At 44.7% G+C, this 9,106-nt stretch overlaps 1 pseudogene; it reads left to right on the top strand.

The window, feature by feature from the left end:
* The first annotated feature begins 2,673 nt into the window (after nt 1-2,673).
* Nucleotides 2,674-7,977, top strand: LOC114492184 (annotated as a pseudogene).
* The last annotated feature ends 1,129 nt before the right edge of the window (nt 7,978-9,106 follow it).

Genomic DNA, 9,106 nt, shown 5'->3' on the forward strand with positions numbered 1-9,106 from the left:
ACAATCAGGTAGCCAGCAGTGACAATAACTAGATCAGCCTTGGTAAAGTAGGAGTTTATTCTGTTGGGCCAACATTTGGTCTCACCTTTGCTACTATGGCTATTCCATCTGTGGGATCATTTTGCAAGCACTGAGATGGCTAAAGACAGAGGATAGCACTGGGTGAATTATCCTACTCACTAGGTTTCTCAGAGCCCCACTGAAGTGATACTCTGAAGTAGGCATTGACTGAGAGACAAATTTCTACACACTTATACCCACTCTGATGGGTCATGTACGTGTTTCTTTCCCAGAGTTCCCTTCTCCACTCTTTCTCCTTTCAGATCATTTGTTACTACACAGGCACCCCTATATACCTTTAATTTAGATCATCACTCCCTCCATACATAACTGGTGACTGTTTTTCTCAAAGCTCTATGCACAGAGAGGATTCCCCACCACCACCCAACACTGTATTTGAGGTACACCCCTGAGTGGGGATGCGCTGCAGCAGTAATTGGCTCATACTAATATACCAACGTGACCTATCCATGAATTAGACCCAAGTTTTTTCTTCTTCCTTTATCTGGTTGTTTGAACCCCCACAAGTTTTGAGGTAAAGTCTTGCTGCAAAAGATGTAGGAGCCTTGAAGGTTTTGTTTCTTGAAGCTACACTGGTTTATGTAGCTTATTTGTGTCTTCTGTGTCCACTTGGGCCCAATCCTGAATCTATCATTTCCATCATACAAAGGATTATGCTGCATCTGTCCATCTCTTGGCATGGTGGACCTGACAATTTATATCTCATAATGAGCAACTCCAGTTTCATATTTACTCAATGTTTCGTGGTTAGGTACTCAGTCTCTACTAGGACTCACTTCAGGAACTGCTTTTCAAACAGGACCTCCTTTTCTGCTGCAGAAGGCATGGCTTTGCTCCAGAACCTCAGAGGTCTGAATTATGGGTTTCTTGTTGGGACTTGCCAAAGATTCCTCATAGTGTACTTATCCACCATGGACATCTCCAGCACCTTAGTTGGGCTGGATCATTTCATCTAAATGCCAGGACTGCTCAAAGCTTGGATCTGCAGTAGAGCCCTCTCTTCTTAGACCCTCACTCAAAACCGTTAGTCTTCTAAGTTACCCAATAAATGGGTTGGAGCAATATTCCCCAGAGAAGTACATGTTGTCTCCAAAATCTAGAAACCCGTCAAGTGCTGTGTCTCTTTCTTAGTATTAGGGGGTTAGAAATACAAAAATTGATCTTGTACAAGGATGAATTGGCATGGCCCGACTATCCACTGATCCACAGGTTCCCAAATCTTGGTAGGGTTTATCCTCTACCCTCTGGCACATTTCCTTAGAAATCCCACTTCTTGTTTACTGAATCTAATTAACATGGCATTTTATCAATATAGGTGACCAGTAAGATATATTGTGGAATGTTAAAATGATCAATCCCTCTAGACTGTATTGTGACAGGGAACAGGAGCATTAACATAGCCCTAAGGCAAGACAATGAATGTGTACTCCTGTCCTTTCCATGTAAATATTGTCATTTACTCTTCTCTATTAGTGGAAATGGAAAATACTGCATTTGCCAAAAGATTAGTCACCTACTAAGTATTACATCTGTTATAGTAAACCTATAACACCTGGCACAGTTGCTGTAACTAGAGCTACCACTTGGCTGAGTTTTCAGTTAGCACACTATTTCACCGCAATCTGTCTGATTTTGCTAAAGGCATTCAAGTGAATGGGGAAAATAATGGGGATTACTACCCCCACATCCTTTAGATTTTTGAGAGTCACTCACTCATCAAGGATTCATTATTTCTACTGACTTGCTGTCTTGTTTGATGAGGGAGGACACTAATTTAGGGTCTTTCACCTGCCCTTTCTATATAATGACTCTAATGCTGAAGGTCAGGAAAACAACATGAGGACTAGGAGCTGTTAAGAAAATTGGTCTCAATTATACAGTCAAGGATGGTGAAATGAGCAGAAGGTGATATGTGGACCCTTTGGAAACACTGTGAAACAGACTTGAGCAAGAGCTCAGTTTATCATCTGGCCTTCTTGAATCCCCTCTCTGACCAGAAGCCTTGATGCAGGGCCAGGACCAGGACAAAGCAAGTGAGGTGCCTAGGGTGCAGACTTCAAGGAAACACCCTTGGATGCTACCCATGCACTTGCACAACTCCGAAAGTGAGTACTTCCCTGAGCGTTGTGCCCAGGCGTCTTACCTCACCTTAGTCCTGCCCTGCTGTGACAGCCTCACACCATTCTGGTGTAGAGCACTTGCATATTCCAGTACTTCATCTTCCTGTTATGCCTCCTCCCTACCCACCACACAGGAGACTCTTAGGAATTATAAAGCTTAAGCATGCCAGGGAGTGCAACCACACCACTTACTACCAGCAATGAAATGCATGTTGCCACGGATTAATGATCCAGTGCCAGAATCTCATCCCAAGGGGACTTCTTCCTAGTGTCATTCCTGGCACTAACTATGTTTATTTGGTTTCTCCTGTGTAGCAGAGTGTTTGACAAAGACTTGAGTACAGGAAGTTTATTTGGAAAATGACTAAAGAGAGGAGGGATAAGAGAATTAGGAGAGAAAGACAGGAAATACAAGAGTATTTTTGAGTTGGAATCTCTGTGGGCAATGAAGAATTTAATAACCCTTCGGCAAATGACTCTGACAAATGATGAGGTATGTACCTCAGAAATGTCCCTCCGGAGCAAGAGTGCAGAGTCTTTTAAACACCATTCTGGTCCCCCATTTGTGGATGATAGCTCCCTTGTAATTCCAGGCTGTGCACTCCTGTGGGCTGACTATGTCCTCCCGGCTCAGGAGGAAGCCCTGCAGCAGAAGAGTGGTGAGAACCAGGCAGGTGGGAGGCTGAAGTCAGAGAAGGGCTGAGAGGATGTGGTGTTAGGGCACCTCTTGATCTACACCGGGCCACAGCAGTAATGATGCTGCCACCATGGGCTGCAGATCACTTACTTCACCGTTTTTCCCAGGCCAGGAACTTTGTGCTCCTCATATAGGCGAGCTATCCAATCTGGAATACTATTTTGGGGACCTGTTTCTTGGGGCCATATTTCATACCACTTTAGGAAAACAGATGGCATTCTCAAGTTAGGTAATTTGAGAAGAGTTAGTAAAGAGACCTTTTACAAAGGTATGAGCAGGGATACCACAAAGTGTGCAGAGTCCCGGGGCAAGCAATAGCGGGGACACCATTATTACCCTTAACCTAGAAAGGAGAAGAGAAGGAGATTTACCAGAACCCGGAGACAGAGTCCTGCATGCTAATAGGCCCTAAGTAATAAAATAGCGTAAAATGTGGTCTGCTTTTCACTGTCACCACACATGAACAGTTTTAAACAAAGTCAACAATAAAATGTAAAATGTGCTTGGCTCCATCCTGACAACCTGGTGACTTTGCATGTACCCACATAGGCCATGCAGGCAAAGGCCTGAGTAGCTAACGTGAGTCTTGAAAGAAAGCTTTAGGGTCCTCCTGGAACACTGGAGAATGAGAAGCGCGAGAAGCTGCCTTGAGTCATGTCCCAGTCTCCTCCACAGCTCCCCTGGGAGGCTGTCATGGACAGTTTCTCCTCACTTCCTGGATTCTGATGAGGTGTGTGGCTTCCCGCCCTGCCAGCTCAGAACAGAGCTGCCGGATATAAAACTTCTCGGCTGCAGTCTAGAATTGGCTCCCCAGCAACCGTCTGCCTTGAGCTCATGTTGCAATCACCTGGCCCCTTGTGTTTTAGTGCTATCCTTTTTGATATACAGGACAAGGATCGTGGGGCAGCTGGCATCTTTGGCTACTTGTTCTTTCACTGTCTGTGCCAGGGATGAACTGCCTGAGTCTACAGGTGGATGTCTGTATTTTCACCAGTGGAATCGCTCACTTAGGCCTTGTCCTTGCCTTGTATTTGCTTCACATGAAATACTCCTTTCCTCCCAAATTCATCTGTAAGTCCAAGTTCTAAGCCATTGTCGTGGTTCTGTTGAGTTTTAAAATTATGTGTTTCCAAATGATCACTTTTTATTACTTATCTTTTAATAAACAGTCCATGCTTCATAGAATTTAATTTGGAGAACTCCCAGTCATACAGCAGAATGATAAAAGTGGACTCAGCTACACAGGTTTGTTTTGAGAATAAGTTCTTAACAGTAAGTGATAGTAACGACAGGTTCTTAACAGTAAATAATTCTTTTTTTTGTAAGTACCATATTGTATTTTATTTTGTTACTTTCAGTGAAAATCATAGAAGATAGTTAAAATTCAACAATGTCAAATAATATCAAATGTTAATTCAATAGTATCAACTGAACAGAACAGATACATGGGGAAAAGAAACAGAAATTTCTATACTCTTTTTCCCTTTCTCACTATTGTGCTGTAGCCTATTCTGCCATCTTGACTGGAAGTTCAACAATAGATAAGTCTTAAAAGTTCTTAGCAAACTCTAAGCTCACTCATTTCTAAAACTCACTTGCCATTCCTCACCAAGAGGAGTTGCTTGCTTGCTGGTCTCCTCTTTGGCCCCAGCTTGTCACCATCTTCTTGGACCCTGCACATCTCATCCACAGCTCTCTCATTTCTAGCTGCCTGACTCAACCCAAAATTCCAGCACTTCTAGCTCACACCTCAATTCTAATGAAGTTCGGAGTTCATCTCTCAGCTCATGCATAAAGAGACTCCGATAAGCACTTGCCAGTCTCCTGGGGGGCATCTACATTCAGCAGTACAAAGAAGTGGCAGTAGCTTTGACTCTATAGATTTTGTTTTGCTTTATGTTAAATATACAGTTTTAAGGCAATATGTGTTTTTCACTATGCAAAGAGAATTTTCCTTCTCTGTGGGGCATGTTCTGAGAGTCACGAGGAAGGCCTGGTTTCCGAGCTGCATCATCAACTGTAACAGGGGTGAGAATTTTCACTACCTCAACATGAGCTGGAAATCTAATACTAAATTACTCAGGAGCAAAAGCAGTGTTTATTACCTCATAATCCGGCTGCTGTGAACATCTCCATGTTCTTGCTTAGAAGGAATGTCTAGGAACCTGGAGGTAGGATTCTGGATTTGTCTCTGTTACAGTGGGCTGGGGTTCCTTCCACCTTTATCCAGTTCTGCAGAAGCTCACTGAGGAGGCAACCAACCCTGGGTGGCAATTTCCATTGACTGGGATCCCTCAATCCTGAATACGGCCCCTACATAGATGGCAGGAGATGAAGAAAGGACCAAAGTTTTTGCATTTGTTTTTCTTTCACATCTCAGAGGTCATGCTGACATTTCTTGGAGTGGGGGGTGAGTGGGTGGGGGTCAGATGAGATTTCTGGTCTGGTCACCCAGATAGCATCGGGAGGATGAATCAACCAGCAGCCTTTGGGCTTCATTTGCACACACAGCAGGCCCTACCCTGCCCAGGTTCCGTAGATCTGTGCCAGTGTGGTGCTGAGAGTCAACGTGTTTTTCAGAGCCTAAGATATGACACTTGGAAATATGGGGAGATGCCCCAACTCACCAGCAAACAAGGGAATTTTTTTGAATATCAACATGAAATCCCTTAGCACCTCAGTATACTGAAACTGGAGACCCGCGAGGCAGACTGATCTGAGACGCTCAGGAAGCCACGGCACAGTCAGGAGCAGCCCCAAGTGCGCCCACTGCCCTCACCACCGCGTGTTTGGATGAAGGTCAGCACACCCTTGTGTCCTCGTTCCCGCTGTCCCTCGGAGGTCTTTTTAAAAATTGTTGCCTGTGTTCCTATTTACCTAGTCCTTCTGCCACTGCCCTAGTTTAAAGCCTCAGTCCCTTGCCAAGATGTTGATGATGATAACAGCATTAATAATAGCAGCAGCTACTGTTGATTGAGGCCTTCCTCGTGGTCAGACTCTATTCTAAACTATGTAAGTAGGAACACTTCAATCTAACAGCGCTTTGAGGGAGATACTAGTATCACTTTCATTTTATAGATGAAGAAACTGGGGCACAGAAAAGTTAAGCACAAGGTCCTGAAGCTGGTAAGCAGTGGAGCAGATTTAAATTTTGGCAGTGTGACTCTGCAGTGCATGCTCTCAACCATTTCATTAAACTTTCTTTGGCGTATAGTAGCACATTGGATGGCATTATCACCCCACTTTGCAGATCAAGAAACTGAGTTTCGGGGATGTTAATGAAGTTCACAAGGCTAGTGAGGAGCAGAGTCGGTTCTCAAACTAAAGCCCTTGCCATTATATACTAGTTACACCTTCTCATTGTCAGAGTAACCTCCCCACATTCGACAGATTAAATCGAACTCTCCAACAAGAGAGAGCAAGAAGCTGTATTGTTAACAAACAAGAACTATTGCTGTCAACATAAGAATGTCCAAACCTGTAAAGAATTTTTATAAAAACTTGAGTCAGGTAGAGGGTATACCTGAAAGCAAGATCTCATCAGACTGAGATAAATGCTTCCAAGAATGAGGGTTTGCAGTTTCTTTTTAGGAAGGTGAAAGGATTACGTGAAGGTGGGAGGAAGGCCTGGAGGGATGGGATTGCAGGGTAGTTAACATTGGGTGCTCTGGGACTGTGGGGCTGGGAGGAGGAGCCGAGCTGGGCCTGCTACAGTGGTGGTGGCGGGAGGCCATGGCGCACGGGGGTCTCCCGCGTCCCCTCCACCTCGCCCAGCCGAGCTGTGCCAACCCCGCACCTCCCCTCCCGCCCATTTATTTTCCGAAGGCTCTGGGGGGCGCCACCCTGTAGCTGGAGGCCGCCGCTGCATACACCCTCTGATTTTTTCCTCTTTCCCTCCCCCACACCCTAGCAGACAGCGCGAGCCTGTGGGGCTGGTTGCTGAGGTTTCCAAGCAGTAACTTCTTTAAGACGTCCAGTGACAGGCGAAAGTCCAATGATGAGAACTGCAGCCCCAGCAGTGGTATTCAAATGCTTACCCAGCCGCTCCGGAGCCTGAAGAGCAAGAAGAAAGAAAACCTTCTGCCACCCAGCAAAAGAAAAACACCAAACTTTCTAGCAAAAGCACTAAAAGAATTCAGAAACGAGCTAGCTGGAATAACCCTTGATCTTCCTCCTAACTGCAGTGCTGGGCCTAAAGGAGATGACATTTATGAATGGAGAACGACTTATATTTGGTCCACCAGGTTCTGTATGTGAAGGTGGTGTGTTTTATCTGGATGTCACATTTTCATCTGATTATCCATTTAAGCCACCAAAGGTTATTTTCTGCACCAGAATCTATCACTGCAATATCACCAATCAGGGAGTCACCCCAAAAGACAACTGGAGTCCTGCTTTTACTATTTCAAAGGTTTTGCTGCTCTTTTGACAGACTGAGACCCTGTAGACTCTCTGGTTGGAAGCAGAGCCACTCAGGATTTGACCAACGGAGCAGCACGTGACAGGGTAGCCAGACAGTGGGCCAAGAGATACGACATCATGCACATAATTTGGATGCAGGGCGAAGGAGCAGAGGCAACTCACTGTGCTACAAACCTTTGTACCCTTTACAATATGGCCTTCTGTGTGTGAGTTATACTGATTCTACTCTCTGTTTTTATCCTTTGGAGGCTGGGAGACTCCCCAGAAAGGTAAATGCTATCAAGACTAGAACTTTGTAGCTGTAGATTAGTTATATTTAAAATGCCTACTTGTAAGTCTTGCTTCTTTGGGATATCAAAATGTATTTTGTGATGTGCTAAGGATACTGGTCCTGAAGTCTACCAAATAATATAGTGCATTTTAGGCTAATTCATTATCTGTATGAAGTTATAAAAGTAGCCGTAGATGACTAGGAATTACGTCATTTGCATTACATTCAGACCTATTTGTTAGTATGTGGTTATTGCTGCTAGGAAAAACGTTTTACTTTTTACCTTTGTCAGTTTGTAATAAAAGGATTTCCTCTTACCCTTTGTAGCTCAGAGAGCACCTGATGTATCATCTCAAACACAATAAACATGCTCCTGAAGGCAAAAAGAAAAAGTGCTCTCTTAAAAAGCGAAGAAGCTCACCTGAGCTCTGCCTCCTGTCTCCACCCTGCCCCTATTCGACAGCTGGCAAGTGAGTGAAACTCACTCCCCGTTCCCCCCCCAGTCATCCACAGCAGGTGAGCAAAGCTCACCTGAGCTCGACCTCCTTGTCCCCATGCTGCTTCCCTGACCTGTCTTCCACAAAACCAGTCCCTGGTGCCAAAAAGGTTGGGGACAACTGTCTTAAGGGATATGAAATGGGAATATTTCAAAAGTGTTTTAATCTAGATGCACAGAAACAATGGAAGAGGCTTGCTTAAGACAACAACAAACATTTTATGAAAGAAGTTATATGCTTGGGGTGAGTCTGAAAAAGGCATCCAGTGGCCTCTAGTTGCCTGGCAGCTGTTGCTCCTGGTGATACTGAGATACAGGCATGGCCTCCCCAGCCCTCTGTGTAGGCCACCCCTGCCCCCCGACCTCCCAGACTGGACAGCAGCATTCCCACAGCAACCTGGGTCCCAAATATTAAAAATACGTCTCTACCAGCACTAGCGTGTAAGTCAGCAGTGTTATTTCAGGAAGACACAGCGTTAAGTCCTCTGTGCTGCATAGCACACACTCTCTAAAGACAAACTCTCTTTAGCTGAGGACATCTTTACCCTCTACCTTGAAGCACCAAGCACCCATTCTCCTCCCCTCTGGGGTAACCTAGTTTAACCACCTCCATTGTTTTCTGGACACACTGTTCAGAAGTTGTCTTGGGGCTAACTCATTCTCACACCAGGCTCCCTCCTGGCCCAGAAGCAAGAAGATGGTTTATTGCTCCTTAAGGGCTGGGGCACCAATATTGTCTTTATGAAGAAAATCAGGCTATCCTCCAAGGGTGTGGGCTCCAAAAAGCTTTGGTGTTTCCCTGCTGAGTCAATAAATACAATAAAGGATGTAAATTAATTTCTCGATAAATTGTTGTGCTATGTTAAATTCCTAGTAAGTCCTCTTTCAGTTTAAGTATGTCTTAATAGAGTAAGAGTAAAGTGGAGTGAGAACTAGAGGAGAGAGCTAAATTAGGTCTCTTGAGGATGCATGTGCTGGAGAAGGGAACATTTGCAGTGGCCCTTGAAGGTTGTCTAGGA

Source organism: Phyllostomus discolor, chromosome 1 (assembly GCF_004126475.2).
Source record: "Phyllostomus discolor isolate MPI-MPIP mPhyDis1 chromosome 1, mPhyDis1.pri.v3, whole genome shotgun sequence".
NCBI lineage: Eukaryota > Metazoa > Chordata > Mammalia > Chiroptera > Phyllostomidae > Phyllostomus > Phyllostomus discolor.